This window comes from Acomys russatus, chromosome 17 (genome assembly GCF_903995435.1).
Source record: "Acomys russatus chromosome 17, mAcoRus1.1, whole genome shotgun sequence".
In the NCBI taxonomy this organism is placed as follows: Eukaryota; Metazoa; Chordata; class Mammalia; order Rodentia; family Muridae; genus Acomys; species Acomys russatus.
This window is the reverse complement of record NC_067153.1, coordinates 60,713,013-60,730,212: the sequence shown is the minus strand read 5'-3', so window position 1 is coordinate 60,730,212 and position 17,200 is coordinate 60,713,013.

Genomic DNA, 17,200 nt, shown 5'->3' with positions numbered 1-17,200 from the left:
GGGCAGGAACCTGGAGGCAGGAACAGAAGCAGAGGCCATGAAGGAGGGCTGTTCATATGTAGGCTTGCTCAGCCTGATTTCTTATACAACTCAGAACCACCTGCTCAGAGGTGACACTATAGTCAAAGCCCCATGGGCTTACCCCAGGGTAAGCTGATGGAACCATTTTCTCAGGTGCTCTCTCTTCTCATATCACTCCAACCAGAGTGAGTTGACACAAAACTAGCCAGCTCAGTGACTATATTTTGAAGAGTCTTTTGACTTTAAAAACCCAGAGTGGGAACTAGAAATGATCATCCTGAGTGAGTTAACCCAGACCCAGAAAGATACACATGGTATATACTCACTTATAATTGGACTTTAGCACAACAGAGATGTCCTCTGAGAGTCTTCATTTAGTGGGGGATTAGGATAGATGTTGGGGCTTCCTATTGGAACTCCAGGTGAGAGAGGTATGAGAGAATGGGGAAATGGAAGGACCCAGAGGGTCCTGGGACCCTACAAGAAGACCATCAAAGCTGCCAGATCTGGACCTGAGGGGGGGGGGTCTGCTCAAACTACTGAACCAACCAAGGACAATGCGTGCAGTAAACCTAGACCCCCTATCCAGATCTAGCCAATGGACAGCACATTCTCCACAGCTGTGTGGAGAGCGGGGACTGACTCTGACATGAACTCTGGCACCCCCTATTTGACCACTTCCCTTTGGTGGGGAGACCTGGTGGCACTAAGGGGAAGCAGGCTACCAGGATGAGACCTGATAGGCTGTGATCATATGGTGGGGGAGGAGGTCCCCTTCTGTTACAGGCCTAGGGGAGGGGAATAGGGTGAAAGAGGGAGGGAGGGATGGGAGGAGACAAGTGAGGGGATGACAATCTGAATAAATTATTTAAACAAAACAAAACAAAACAAAAACCCAGAGTGAAGCATGGTGGCACACACCTTTAATCCCAGCACTCAGGAGGCAAAGGCAGGTGGATCGCTGTGAGTTCCAGGCCAGGCTGGTCTACAAAGCTAGTACAGGGCAGTCAAGGCTACACAGAGAGACCCTGTTGGGGAATGGTCTGATGTATTTTGATGCTAATAAATACAAAGCCATCCCACCTGGGCAGAGCGGAGGAGACAGAGGTAGGCTAAGGTACTCAGGCTGGGGGTGGGGGCAGAATCCTTGGAAAGAGAAGAAAGACCACCATGAGGAGGAAGAAGAGACATCCAAGGAGAGACCTGAAGGGAAGAGAGGAAGGCCTGAGCCATGGGTTAGATGGAGAGAAGCACATGGCCGGTGTGGATGGAGAATCTGGCCCAGGCGAAGAACATGAGCAAGTATTTGGGAGGTAGCTTGATAAAAGTTGTTAGAAGCAGATGGCATGGGATTGGGGCAGGGACCCCATACCTGCCCCATTATGGGAAGTAGATTAGAGCATTAATGTCTGCCCTGCCCCGGGTTAACTAAGGCTATTTTATTTTATTTTTATTTTTTGGTTTTTTGAGACAGGGTCTCTCTGTGTAGCCTTGGCTGTCCTAGACTTGCTTTGTAGACCAGGCTGGCCTTGAACTCACAACGATCCAGCTGCCTCTGCTTCCCGAATGCTGGGATTAAAGGCATGTGCCACCATGCCAATAGCAACTAAGGCTATTTTAAAATATAACAAATGTCTGTGTCTTAATTGATTCCTAGCTGGGCCTACCAATAATACAGGAAATACATATAATTTAACAACAACAAAACCCTATATCGGAAAACAAAACAAACAAACAAAAAACCAACCAACCAAACAAAAAAAAACCTGTGGTTAAGAACACTGGCTGCTCTTCCAGAAGACCTGGGTTCAACTTCCAGCACCCCATGGCAGCTCACAAATGTCTGTGACGGTTCCAGGGGATCTGACCACCTCACTCATGAAGTAAAAATAAATACATTGTTAAAACAAAACAAAACAAAACAAAAAACCCAGACTTGTGGGCTAGGGAGATAGTTCAGGCATTAAAAGTTCTAACGAGGCTGGGCGTGGTGTCACACGCCTGTAATCCCAGCACTCAGGAGGCAGAGGCTGTGAGTTTGAAGCCAGCCTGGTCTACAAAGCGAGTCCAGGACAGCCAAGACTACACAGAGAAACCCTGTCCCAGGGCTGGGATTAAAAGCATGCACCACCATCATCTGTTCAGTCATGTTATTCTTGAGGTAAACACACAGAAGACAAACTGGTATAAGAGGGTCTGGTGAGTGTATAAACCAGAGATGGCTGTGACAAGGAATAGACACTGATTGGCCACTTTCCAGCCTATTTCTTGGAAGAAGGTAAGAGTGACAATTCTGAGTCAAGCTCTAGGGAGGAGCTACGTGATCTTTCACACTTCATGCACGCAAAGAACGCGGTGTTCAGGGAGAGCCCTTCTAGCGCAGCTTTTAACGCAGCAGCTCGTGACTAGGCTCAGGCAGTGTCTCCGTCACGTTAAAGGATGAGCAGAAGGGAAAGAAGGAAGGGACGTGGGTGCTCTCTCCTTGGGATACTAAAATCAATTAAGCATCTAGAGAGACTTCATCAGACCTGCGTCTGAGTAATTACGTCTCTGCCCTTTCTCTTTCAACTTCCTAGACGACCCAGTTCCAGAGGTTTCCCTTAACATCTTGAATGCATCATTCTCTCTCCTCTTCCGGATCTCAGAGAAACTATCCTCAGGAATTAGTGAGTTGAGCGGCGAAGCAGATGGGGTGCGTGTGCAGCGCCGTTGACTAGACAGAAGGCTGGAGTAGGGTAGGCTAGGGCAATGGCTTTCGCTGTGCACGGTCCACTAAAGAAAGCCCAAGCCTCCCCGGCCCGCGCCCCGTCTCCAGTGCAGCCAGAACGCAGCAAGGTCCTGGAACTCGGAGCCTCACCTCGGTCCCCACAGCCCCATCTCCACACTCTGCCTTCGGATCCTCCAGCCCCCACACAGGCCCCCGCCTAGACTCAGCTTCAGCACCCGGTGGCTTTTTTGCTGCAGCCGCTGCCATGGTGATGGCTCTCGCGAGAGCTGCCGCTCGCTACCGCGCACTTCTCGCGCGATCGTGGAGGTGGGAAGTGTCCCGGGCTGGGGGTGGGGGTTCGCAAGCACAGCTCCTGTCGCCGTCGCGGCTTCCGGTGCTAGGTGGAGGGAAGGAAGGAGGGAGCCGGGGAGTGGGCCAGCGGACCAGCTTCGCCGCGGTCGGCTTGGGGAGCGGGAGGCAGCGGCCCGAGAGCCAGGCGGAACCTGCGGAGGCGGCGGTGGCAGCCCCGGCGCTGAGAGCAGGAACTGGTACGGAGCTGGAGAGGGAAGGCGGGTCCGGGCGGGGAAGAGGCTGGGTCAGGGTGGGTGGGAGCCGAGGAGCCCGAGCCCCCCCTTGCCGCGGTCCGGCCCGCTCTGCTCGGCGAGGTGCGGTAGGCAATCCTCGCAGAGCTGGGGGCGGGGACCCCCAGCCCCACTGCTGCCTCCGCAGCTGAAGGACGCCAAGCTTGGGTGGGGGCGGGGGGCGCGCACCGATTTGTCCTCGGTCTCGCTCGAGGGGGCGACCTGGGCTGCAGAGGTGAGCTTTCGAGGGTTGGGGTTGAGGGGGAGGCAAGCGAAGGGGGGGGTTGAGGGGTGATGCGGGGGCGGTGTGGCTGTTTGGCTCTTTCCCTTCCCTTCTGTTTAAGGGCTATGAGGAATGCTGCCTTTTCTCTCTCCCTCCCTCCCCCGCCTGAGCTGGGGGGGGGGGGGAACCAAAGAAAAGCCTTGCTGTGGTTATTCCCTCCCTCACCCATCGTGAGGCATGGGGACTGGGGCTTAGCATCTGGGCCTACTGGTGGGTTACCGCTGCGCAGTGTTCTTGTGGAGGTTGCGTTCTGCTTTGGGGTGTTGGGAAGGGCAGCAGGTGGGGAGAGGGTGGAGAGGAGGGTGGAGAAGGGGGAGGGGGACCTGAGCTAGCTTGGAGGAGAGAGGTGGGGCCTTCCTCCCCCAGGCGTAGCGGGGGCGGTCTTTTGTAGGAGGGAGCATCTTGTCACTGGCCCTGAGTTTGTGTCTTCCAATCCGCTTTCTTTCTCTAGGAAGTACCAGGATTCCCGGAACAGAAAACGAAGCCATTGCTTACGCCAGTCCTTTGAAAAAAAGGAGGGGGTGGTAGGGAGGTAAAGTTCCCTGTTAACAACACTCAGGGCTGATTAGGAAAGTGGTGACTCTTTTTTGGAGAGACTTGTTCCTATTTGGGGTTATATTACTGCTGGTCTCTGGGACAGGAAGAGTGTGGCGGAGGAGTGTGTGGTCAGGAGTGAGAAGAAAATATTGTGAGGTCGTTAGGGTGAGGGAGAAGAGTAATGTAAAACCTGTCTCTGCTGCTTTGGATTGGGTCAGCCTTGGGTCTATGGCATGAAAATTTTATAGGGAGGAGATCTACCGCGGGAGTCTGATTGCTTGAGTCATTGCAACAGGAGAGAATCTAGTCTCTGCATACCTCCACCTCCGTCCCCAGTCAGGTAGATAGGTGGAGACTGTCTTTGCTGCCATTTTGTCTTAGACCGGTTTGGAGATAGTGTCTCCACTTGTGTGTGGCAGTGGTCAGTGGACTGGTCTTTCATATATTGAACCTGAGTTTGAATAAATTGTGACAGCTCGTTTTTTTTAGAAAGGCTGGATTCACTTAGGTTCGAGTCATTGACCTTGGAGGCAGCTGGGAAAGGCTCCCATGGGTCACATATTCAGTCTCTGCCGCTTTTCCTCCTCCTCCTTTCTCTCTTTTCTTCCTCCTCCTTTCTCTCGTTCCCCTTTTCCTCCTCCTCTCTCTCTTTCCCTTTTTCCTCCTCTCTTTGTCGTTTGTTTGAGACAGGCTTTCAATGTGTGGTCCCCTTGCTGGTTCCAGTCTCACAGCCACCAGCCTCTGTCACTTGAGTGCCGAGGTTAAAGTGTGAGCCACCATAACAGACCCCTACTTCCTTTTTTGAGACTTAAGAATCTTGCTTTTATAAGATGAACACGGGGTAGGAATGTATAGAGCTTTGCAACGTTTCTAGCTACAGCTTAAGGAAAAGGGTAGGAGGGCCTGGTGTGGTGACACAGTCCTGTTGTAATCTTGGCACTAGGAAGGTACAGCAGGAGGATAGCCTTTTTAAGGCCATTCTGGCTTACATAGCAAGACCATCTCAAAACTAACTAAATAAAAGCAAACAAAAGGCCTGACATATTTGGAGATAGCTGAGCAATTGAGAAGTGTGTGTTCATCTAAACCTTTTCTTTTTCTTTCTTTTTTTTTTTTAATGGAGTTAAAGGACAGAAGTGATTTCCATTGATTAGAAGGCAATACTTCTTTAAAACCATGTTTGTTAAAGCTGAAGTTGTAGCTGAAAGAAACTGGAGTTTGCTTCCTCACATAACTGGAAATAGATACCGAGAGGTCTGAGAGTCAGAACATACCAGTGTGTTTGGCTCCTCTCACCACTTCGGCTAACAGTGCTTTTAGAGACCGAATGCCGTGGTAATTGAAGGTGGGCTGCAGGATCAGACAGAACGGGAGTGGGGTCATCTCCTGTCGAGGCTGTTGTGTTGTGTGTATTTGGTGAAATTACTTGTTCTCACGTGGTGATGTTTTCCCTGTGCGTAAAGAGCGTAACGGTAGCGGCTACCTAGCAGGGCTGTCCTGAGAATTAAGTCATGATAAATGTTAGGTACTAAGCTATGTGCAAGACACACACCAACAAGTGTTAACTAGTTAATAACTGACCATCATAATAGCGGTGGCCTGAACACACAGGGCTAGAAGAGAAGACGTTCACAGAAGAGCAGCTTGGTGTCTGTGTGAAAGGATAGTTACGACAGTAACTATACAGTGCCATGAAAGTGGTGACATTTTATTTTTTTCAGTGTTAGCTTATAGAGGTAGCGCTTTCTGCTTAAGCAGGAGGTGAAGCTGGAGCAAGGGAGCTCTGAGAGCCGTCCTCTCAGATGGAAGGACATCAGTGACCCAGAGTAGTGAGGACATCAGTGACCCAGAGTAGTGTTTGGGGTTTTGTTTGTTTGTTTGTTTTTGTTGTTGTTTGTTTGTTTTTTGGTTTTTCAACAGGGATTCTCTGTGTAGCCCTGGCTGCCCTGGACTCACTTGTAGCCGAGGCTGGCCTTGAACTCACAGAGATTCATCTGCCTCCTGAGCGCTGGGACTACAGGCGTGGGCCACTCTAATCTTTGTTGCTAGAGTGCTTCCTTGGTGCTCTGGACCCAGCAGGGAAGATCGAGGCAGGAGGATCAGAGGTTAAAGATTGAGGTTGGAAAGATGGTTCAGTGGTTAACAGTATAGACTGTTCTTCCAGAGGCCCTGGATTTGATGCTTAGCACTCACATGGCAGCTCACAGCCATCCGTAAGTCCAGTCTTGGGGATCTGACGTCCTCTTCTGGCCTCTGCAGACACCAGGCACGCATGTGCACAGACAGAAGCGCAGGCAAACACCAGAATCCATAAAATAAATACTTTTTTAAACAACTTCAAAGACATTTTCAGCTACACATTGAATCTGAGGCCAGCCTGGGATAAATGAGATCCCATTTAACAAAACAAGAATGTGAAAAGTGAAGGTCACTGAGTTGGAGGTGATGATTGAACCCCCTGGTTGAATTTAGGGACTTGGTTTCCTGGTAATTCAGGGTCTCCATTGACTGCCTTTTCAGTTCTGTCCCTTAAAACATGGTCGGCTTGGAGTGTCTGTCTCATGTGTGTTAAAGCCCAGAGACTCTCTCGAGCCTTTTCCATGGCAAGATCTGCAGGGAATGAATAGAGAGCTAATGAAACACTGCCATAATAAGAGGAATTGGAGAAAATTTGGAAAGAGTTTGAAAAATGAAGGCTTCCTTGGGCATGTGACACACCTTTAATCCTAGCACTCAGGAGGTAGAGACAAGCAGACCTCTGTGAGTTGAGACTAGTCTGAGTTAGATAGCGAGATCCTATCTTTCTTTTCCTTGTTTAATTTTAAATAATTTTTATTTTATGTGCATTGGTGTTTGCTTTCATGAATGTCTGTGTAAGCGACTCAGATCTGTTGGAAGTGGAGGTACAGTTGCAGGCTGCCGTGTGGGTGCTGGGAATTGAACTTGGCCTTAACCACTGAGCTGTCTGTGGGCTCAGAGGCCATGCCTTTAAAAAACCAACCAAAGAAGCAAAACGAAAGCTTTAGGGACCAGTGAGGCGTCAGGCTTAGCACAGTGCTTCTCAGCCTGTGGTCAAATGACTGTTTCATAAGAGTCACCTAAAGCCATCAGATGCACCAGCTGTGTTTTAACCTGCACATGTGTAACATAGCATACATCTACCCACGTACACCAACCACCTGTACACCAAATAAAAGTGGAAACTTCTTCTTTTAAGTCTAGAGAGATGGTTCACCAGTTGTTCCTACATAGTGCCTATATTAGACATTTTCTCTTCCTTTCTTTTTTTTTTTGTTTTTTGTTTTTTTGGTTTTTTCGAGACAGGGTTTCTCTGTGTAGCCTTGACTGTCCTGGACTCACTTTGTAGACCAGCCTAGCCTCGAACTCACAAGTGCAGGAATTACAGGTGTACGCCACTGCACTTAGGTATATTGGCAAGGCTCAGTCTCTTCTGGTTTCACCTGCACTCACATTTACACTCCCAACTCCCCAGGATCGGTGGCGCACGCCTTTAGTCCTAGCACTCGGGAGTCAGAGGCAGGAGGATCTCTGAGTTCAAGGCCAGCCTGGTCTACACAGACAAACCCTGTTTGGAAAAAAAAAGGATTTATTTTTATGTATATGTTTTGCTTCCATGTCTGTATATGCACCATGTGTGGTGCCTGTGGAGGTTGGACAAAAGGTGTCACATCCCGGGACCTGGAGTTCCTGGATGGCTGTGAGCCATCACATGGGTGCTGGGAGCCTGCCCTGAGTTCTCGGTGAGAGCAACAAGTGCTGTAGCTGCTCACCCAACGTTCCAGCTCCACCTTCACATTTTATAAATTTATGTTTTATTTGCTTTCACTGTTTTTCTAAAGATTTAATTACAGTATTGATGTGAGAGGGTGTACATGCTGCTGTTGTGTGTATGTCTGTGTGATGACAAGTTGTTCTTTTTCACCTTCCACTATGTTAGTCCTGGGGGTTGAACTCACATTTTCAGGCTTGGTAATAAGTGCTTTTAGCTGGGTGTGTAGTGCACTACTTTAATCCCAGCACTTTGGATCAAGGAGGCAGATCTCTTGTGAGTTCAAAGCCAGCCTGGTCTACAAAGCAAGTCCAGGACAGCCAGAGCTGTTACACAGAGAAACCCTGCATGGGGAAATAAAACAGTGCTTTTGCCTGATAGCCACCTCTACCCTTTTTCAGAGAGGGTTGCCTGCATCCTAGATTAGTAATGTAGACTGTAGTAGCCCGACTGTGCCCATGTGCTGTGGTTACAGGTGTATACCCTGCCTGCCTCCTGGCACCCTCTCAGCCCTCAGGAACATGAGGGCTATGAGAACATGGAAACCACTTCTCCAGTTTGTCAAATTGAGAAGAGGACTGGGGCCGCCATGGATTGCTCTCTGCCTTGACACCACATGTCTTGTCATCCTCGGTGGAACGATTTTCAGAAAGTGTCTCAGTTACTAGCCTCAGTCAGTCCTCGAGCTTTGGCAGGGGCAAGAAGTGTGTGGCATGGCCCTGCAGATGGAGGGCACAGTCAGTGCAGGGACAAGAAGGGTGTGGCATGGCCCCACAGATAGAGGGCACAGTAGTGCAGGGACAAGAAGGGTGTGGCATGGCCCCGCAGATAGAGGGCACAGTAGTGCAGGGACAAGAAGGGTGTGGCATGGCCCCGCAGATAGAGGGCACAGTAGTGCAGGGACAAGAAGGGTGTGGCATGGCCCCCGCAGATAGAGGGCACAGTAGTGCAGGGACAAGAAGGGTGTGGCATGGCCCCGCAGATAGAGGGCACAGTAGTGCAGGGACATGAAGTGTGTGGCATGGCCCCGCAGATGGAGGGCACAGTCAGTGCAGGGACATGAAGTGTGTGGCATGACCCCGCAGATGGAGGGCACAGTAGTGCAGGGGCAAGAAAGGTGTGGCATGACCCTGCAGATGGAGGGCACAGTCAGTGCAGGATTCCCAGCCTTTCCCCTATTATGGCATATACAGAAAATGATGCCAGGACTGCAGCTACAAATCTGAGCAGATGGGTCCAGGTTCTAGTCATTCAGGTCCTGCCTAAGCAGGCACCGGCTTTGTGATGGGCGTGTCCAGCCGACCTGGGTGCATCAGAGGCTCTTTGGGAAGCTTTACCTCCCTATGACATGAAACAGACAAGTACCAATAAACCACAGTTTTCTGTTTCTTTAGGCTCTTTAAAAAGAAAAAGAAATATTACAGTATATGGGTGTTTTGACTGTTCACACATCTGTGTACCACATGCCTGTGGTGAGTGTGCAGGCCAGAAGTTGTTTGATCTCCTGGGACTGGAGTTAACCCAATTGCAAGCTGCCATATTGGTGCAGAGAACTGAAGTTGGGTCCTCTGAAGGCAGCCAGTGCTTCAGCCACCGAGCTGTCTCTCCAGCCCTGCCTACGTGCTGCTATTGTGCTTGGTCTTATCCAGAGTCTGGTTTGCTGTGAGCTCCCCGTCTTGATCTGTACCAAGGGTCAGGTTGGATGTCTACCCAAGGTTACTGATAGATTTTTCGGTGACTTTTTTCTCCCTCTTTTTTTTCTTTCTTTCCCCTTTCTCTTTCTTTTCTTCTTTCTTTCCCGAGACAGGGTTTCTCTGTGTAGCCTTGGCTGCCTGGGACTCACTTTGTGGACCAGGTTGGCTTCAAACTCAGTAATCCACCTGCCTCTACCTCCCTAATCCCTGAGTGCTGGGATTAGAGGCGTGCACCACCAGGCCCGGCTGGTTTTCTGTGATTTTTAAAACTTTTCTTTTTTCGTTTTTCTTCTCATACATTATATCCAGACCAACCACAGTTTCCCCTTCCTCCACTCCTTCTAGTCCCCCTAGCACCCCCCCCCCCCCCCCCCCGCAGATCCCTCCTCCTCCATTTCCCTTGAGAACAGAGCTGTCTTCCCAGGGACAACAACAGAACACAGCAGGACAAGTTACAGTAACTAGGCACAAACCCTCCTGTCAAGGCTGGACAAGGCATCTAGTAGGAGAAAAAGTCCTAAGAACAGGTGGAAGGGGTCAAAGCCATCCCTACTCCCACTCTTAGGATTCCCACAAGAAGCACCCGGCCGACAATCATTTCATGTTGCAGAGGACCTAGCTTAGATCCATACAGGATGCTGTCGCTTCAGTCTCTGAGCCCCTGTGAACCCTGCTTAGTAGGTTCTGTAGGCCACACTCTGCTGGTGTCCTTGACCCCTCTGGCTCCTACAGTCCTTGCTCTCCCTCTTCTGCAGGTTCCTGGAGCTCTGCCTGATGTTTGGCTGCGGGTCTCGGCATCTGCTCCCGTCAGTTGCTGGAAGCCTCTCTGATGACAGTTGGATTCAGCACCAATGAGTGTAGCAGCATATCATTAGGAGTCATTTCATAAAGTCTTGCTTGTTTGTCAGTCAGTCGTGTTCAGCACTATCCTTGGTCTTTGGGCTACCCAGCCTCTGGTTCCTTGGTTCCTGGCCAGTCAGGCGCGGACTCCCTCTTGTGGTGTTGTGGGCCTCAGGTTGGACCAGTCATTGGACAGCCGAGGGGTCTAAATGATTGTTGTACCGAGGAAGTCGTAGTGTTTGGGCTCTCCACAGCTGGAGATAGAGTCACCGAATACCTGCACTTGGGGCAGTTGTAAGATGTTCGGATCTTAAGGAATAGCGCAGGACCTGGTGAAATGGCTTACGTTAAGGTAAGAGCACTGACGGCTCTGCCAGAGGGTCCAGGTTCAGTTCCCAGCACTGACGTGACAACTCGTAATTGTCTGTACCAGTTCCAGGGACCCAGCTCCCTCTTCAGGTGCCAGGCACCTTCGTGGTGCACAGCCATATAAACAGGCAAAGCATACCCATAATCCAAGGCAAGTGCCATCATAGCCACTATATCCAGTGACTTTACCCACTGAGCCATCTCTGGCTCCAAAGGTTTTTTTTTTTTGAGATGGGGGTCTCACTATGTAGCTCTAGCTGGCTTGGAACTTGCTATGTGGACTGGGCTGACCTCAAATTCACAAAGATCCACCTGCCTTTGCTTCAATAAGGCTGGAATTAAAGGTGTTTCTCACCACACTACACCCAGTTAGAATTTCTTTTCTCCAGAGAGGGTCCTATGTAGCTCAGAAGCCTTGAACTTGATACGTAGCTGAGGGTGTTTTTAAACTTACTAAAGCAGTAAGAAATATGACTGGAATGAGCCAGATATAAAAAGGCAGATGCTGTCTCCTGTGAGGTAGATCCAGGAAGTGCTGCATCCAGGAAGAGGAATGCTGTCTGAGCGTGTGTTGCTGATAAGGACCGTAGCAAAAGGAACCTGAGAGAGTAGGGTTTATTTCATCTACAGCTTCTAGTTTGTCATGAAGGGAACTCAAGGCGGGAACCTACCTGGAGGCAGGTACTGACAGATCATGGAAGGGCGCTGCTCACTGGCTTGCTCAGCCTGCTTTCCTAGAGAACCCACCAGCCCAGAGGTGGCACTGTCTACAGTGGGCTAAGATGACATTCACCAATCAAGGCTGTGTCTCACAGACTTGCCTACAGGCCAGTCCGATGGAGGCATTTTCTCTGTTGAGTTTCCCTCTTCAAAGATGATCATAGTTTGTGTCAAGATGGCAAAGACCCAGTACGTACAAAAGGAGAACAGTGAGATGGCTCAGCAGATAAAGATGCTTGCAGCCAGGCCTGGCAACCCGAGTCTGCTCCCTGGAGCCCACATGGTGGAAGAAATTGTTAAAGAGTGTCCTCTGACCCCCACACGTGACCCACGGCACGTGTACACACACAGACACACACACACACACACTGAGGAAGGAATGGCAGCTGCCAGTGGCTGCGTGGAGGGAGGAGGCTTCTTTCCACAGTACTGGCCTTGGAAGCCCGGGTCCTGCACATACTGTATGCAGGTCTACAGCCCAGCTTGTGAACAGGGGTTTTTGTTGAACAAGTACAGTTTCAGTTGAAAAGTCCAGAGATGGATCTGGTGACCATGGCACCGCAGTGTAAATACACCTGATGCTCTTGAGTTGCTCACTTGAAGACAGCTAAAAAGTAGGTTTCATGTGTAATTTTCAAAAAAGAAGTGTTTGCTTTAATCTACTGGCTTGTCCTTTTTTTGTTTGTTTGTTTGTTTTCTGAGACAGGGTTTCTCTGTGTATCCTTGCTTGTCCTAGACTCACTCTGTAGACCAGGCTGGCCTTGAACTCACAGCAATCTGCCTGCCTCTGCATCCTGAGTGCTGGGATTAAAGGCATGTGCCACCACGCCCGGCCAGTGGCTTGTTTTTAAATGACCTGTTTTCTCCCATTTTTCTCCTCTTTTTTGGGGGGGAGGCTGTTGTGTGTCTCAGTGTGTAGCTGGGCTGACCTTTCTTACATTGCAGTCCTACCATCTCAGCCTCACAGCAGCTAGAGCTCTTCTGTGTGCCCTTCACTTTCTTTGATTAGGATGCAGAGTGCTCATCATCCTCACTTTTGTTTTTAAGATTTTTATTTTTACTAGACATAGTGACACACTCCTTTAATCCCAGCACCCAGGGAGGCAGAGGAGGTGGATCTCTGAGTTTGAGGACAGCCAAGGCTACACAGAGAAACCACTCAGTCTTGAACACTCCCACCCCCAAAAAATGGTTTTTATTTTTATGTGTACAAGTGTTTTGCCTATGTGTATTTATGTGCAGTATGTGTGTGGTGTCATCAGTGTCTGGAGGAGGGGTGTCCTAGAATTGGGAGCCACCAGGTAAGTACTGAACTGAGCTTTGTAGTAGAGGGCAGGTCCTCTGCAAAAGCCACAAGCCCTCTTAACATTGAGTCCTCTTTCTGACCTCTAGGAGTTTGGGGTTTGGTTTTTGCTCTGTGTGTGCGTGGGAGTATGCTCTGTGTGTGCATGGGAGTGTGCTCTGTGTGTGCATGGGAGTGTGCTCTGTGTGTGCATGGGAGTGTGCTCTGTGTGTGCATGGGAGTGTGCTCTGTGTGTGCATGGGAGTGTGCTCTCTGTGTGTGCATGGGAGTGTGCTCTGTGTGTGCATGGGAGTGTGCTCTGTGTGTGTATGGGAGTGTGCCCAGTGTGTTTATAGGAGTGTGCTCTGTGTGTGCATGGGAGTGTGCTCTGTGTGTGTGCATGGGAGTATGCTCTGTGTGTGTATGGGAGTGTGCTCTGTGTATGGGAGTGTGCTCTGTGTGTGTGCATGGGAGTGTGCTGTGTGTGTATGGGAGTGTGCTCTGTGTGTGTATGGGAGTGTGCTCTGTGTGTGTATGGGAGTGTGCTCTGTGTGTGTGTTCGTATACGTGCATGAGAGTGTGGTGCGTGTGTGTGCATGCGTGTGTGTGTGTGTGTGTGTGTGTGTGTGTGTGATGTGTAGGCTGAAGGATAATTGGGTATCCTTGAGAATGACACCTTGCTGGGCAGTGGTGGCGCACACCTTTAATCCCAGCACTTGGGAGGCAGAAGCAGGTGGATCGCTGTGAGTTCGAGGCCAGCCTGGTCTACAAAGTTAGTCCAGGACAGCCAAGGCTATGCAGAGAAACCCTGTCTCCAAAAAACAAAAACAAAAAACAAAAAAACAAACCCACAGAATGACACCTTGAGTCAGGTTCTTAGCCTGGAGCTCCCTGGTGAGTCTGTAGACTGGCTGAACAGTGAACCTAAAAGGCTCTTGTCTTTACTTTCTCACCATGGCAGGTCACAAGCAGGTGCAGCCATAGCTGGTTATCTTTAGGTGGGTCCTGTGCTTTCAAGGCAAGTGCTTCAGTGACTGAGCCATCCCGTACGTTGATTTTGTTGTTGTTTCTTTGAGATAGGGTCTTACATGCTTGGCCGTCCCCCTGCTATGGCCTCGGGAGTTTTGAGATTATAGTCATAAGCCACCACTGCAGGCTCAGCATTTCGTCTTTGTATAATCAACTGAAAGCTGGACAAGAAAACACTCATGTTCTTACTTAAAGGTTAAAGAAAACATTCTTAGACGCTCCTAGGAATGTGCCCCACATCTTACCGATGGCCATTTCTGCATGACTGTTAATGAGCAAGTCACATCTTAGGTCACTTTGCATTCCCTAGGACTGAGGAACAGCCATCTTTGCTGAAATACATTTCATATTCTGTCTCCCCAGTTTTAAACAAAATGGGGGTTTGCTTAGAAGAAAAGGGAAGGCTGGATGTGGCAGAGGCCGCGGTCGTTTCTGCCATCTGAGGCTATCTTGGTTCCTTTTGAGCTTCAGTCACTGTTTGCCCAGGTGGTTTCCAAGCTCGCTCTTGGCTGTTGAACTTCATAGTTTTGCACATCTGGCTGTAGACCAGGCTGTTTTTGAACTCAGATCCTCCTGCCACAAGTGCTAGTGTCCAGTGAATTGTACCATATTGATGTTTCAAATGTATTTGTCTTCTGTTGCTACCTCCTGCTACCAAGAACTTTAAAAAAAAAAAAAAAGGATTTAACTTATTTTTCATGTATATGTGCATTTTGCCTGCATCTTTGAAAGTGTACCATATGTGTGCAGTGCCTGTGGAAGCCAGAAGAGGGCACTGAATCCCTTGCTGTAGTTAGAGACGTCATGAGCCACACTCTGTGGGTACTGGGAACCCAGCCAGGGTCCCCTGCAAAAGCAGCCAGTGCTCTTAACTGTTTCTAGCCCCTGGCTAAGAACCCTGACTTCTCATTTGTACTGTTGTACTTTTCAAGTAGTCTTTGCTCTCGGTTTTGCCTTCTTTGAGTTTGTGGCACTGCTGCCAGAGTGGTCTTTTCTCTGGCGCTGTCTGACCGTGTTAACCCCCTGTAGTTGTTAAGGTGCTCCGTGTTCTACCTCCTCTTTTCTCCATGTCACTCCTTATGACTTCGACTGTTCACTATGCTGCAGCCGAATAAATTACTTCCCAGCTGCACATGACCTTGGCCAATAAACTATGTGGTCTGTAACTCAACTCTTTATGACTTTGCACAGTATTCGTTCCCACTTTATTATCTGTCTTCTTTTTTTTTTTTTTTTTTCCCTTTAGTGATACAATCTCTGTGAGTTCGAGGCCAGCCTGGCCTACAAAGTGAGTTCAGGACAGCGCAGGCCACACAGAGAGACCCTGTCTCTGAAAACAAAACAAAACAAAAAACAACAAAAAAAGATAGACTACTGTAGTCCATTTTCATCCTGAGTCTCTTTATCTTCTGTGTTTAACTGCTGCATGTCTGTGGAACCCTGGCCATTTGCCCTATCCACACTGAGGAACCATCTGTGGTGAAAGTAACTTCAGTAAATATGGAAACATCCAGGGCTTTCCCCTCCTTTCTGCTTCCATCCTCTGACCTCCACCTCTCTTCTCTTCCCTCTTTGTTCACTCTGCTGTTCTTTCTCCTTTCTCTCTTTCTTTACTCTTTTTTGAGGCAGGGTCTCATGTGCTCCAGGCTGCCCTCTAACCCAGTTCATGCTGAGGGTGACCTTGATTTTCTGACCCTTCCCCCAGAAGTGCTAACCGTGACTGGGTTTGTGAGGTGCTGGGGATCAAGCACAGGGCTTTGTGCATCCTAGGAAGACACTTTGCAACGGAGTGCAATGGCCAGCTTACCTGTGCGTTTCTCTAGGTCTGCATTTGATGCAAGGAATTGCATAGGGTTAGAGAAATAGCCGGCCCTAAAAAGGCTAAGGCTTACAACCAACCAGATAATAATTGTCTGTAAAAGCATGGGTTTGTGTTCTCAGCACACTGCTAAAAGCTGCTACCATCCCAGTAGTGGGTACCGTGTACTGTGCTTTAGAAGGCAGAAGAGAAACAGAGAGCCAAAGCTCCTTTCGAAGTCAAGCCCCTAATTATGCTAAAAGAGAGTCCTAAACCCTGGCTCTTTCTGGAAGGTGCTTAGTAGCAGTGAGGCATTTAATTAGATTTTCATCAGCTTCCTTTGCATTTTAACAAAAGGGAAAATGTCACCAGTTTTGCTCTGGTCCTTTAAGGGTGTTCCTGAACCAGTTCTGGGGTCAGCTATGTGTGGGAAATGGCCAAAACCTGTCAGCCCCTCCTGCCCAAGTCACATATCCAGCTTTATTAAAGACACTGTTTATAAACAGTCACAGTATTGCAGGAGAGGTAGTCATGAACTGTAGGAGTCTCAAGTCCCCTGTGGAGTTAGTTCCAGAATCTGGGGACACTGTAAATTCAAGGAAGGGGTGGGGTTCAGATCTCAGTGGGAGAGTACTTGTCTGGCACCTAGAACTGGGTGTGGTGGTGCAATCATATAATCTCAGCATTGGGGACGGGTGAAGGCAGGAGGATCACAGGTCATCCCTAGCTGGCGCTTGGAGGCAGCTTAGGAGCTTGGGTTATATGAAATTGTCTCTTCCCCATAAAAACAACCCAACAAAATTTTTACTCTAAATAGAGAAAGGTCACAGAAAAGGTTGACTGTTCATGTTAATTTAAAAAAATTTATTGCTATTTATTTTTTAAAAGATTTATTTGTTTATTTATTTATTATACAGTATTCTGCCCGAATGTGTGCCTGTACACCAGAAGAGGGCACCAGATCTCATTATACATGGTTGTGAGCCACCATGTGGTTGCTGGGAATTGAACTCAGGACCTTAGAAAGAGCAGCCAGCTCTGCTCTGAGCCGTCTCTCCAGCCCCAGCCATTCCATGTTAAATAAGTGGTTAAACATTGTTAAACCAGTGATTTCATTCAGGGTGTGAGATGCAAATAGCAGAGTGCTCAGTCTGAAGACCCACATCTTTAGAGGAGGAGCTCTTGCTCTTCAGAGAAACCACCATGTTAGTGATGGCACCTCACAGTCCAGGTCACCTGACATACATAAGTGCAAAACCCGTTTTTACTGGTCAGAGCCCACCAGGTCCCTGGCTTCAAAGAATTAAGTCCATGTGAATGGTGGATGAGGAATAGGACATAAAGATGAAATTTTAAGGGCCACTGAGCTAGCTCAGCAGATCAAGGCACTTGGCACCAAGTGTGAAGACTTGAGCTTGACTCTTGGAATCCACCTGGTGAAAGAGAAGCCAACTCCTCACATGTCTTCTGACTGTGCCATGTGTGCACCTGGCCCATAAAATAAATGAATGTGAAATAAAACTATTTTGACTGTTCCCATAGAACACTT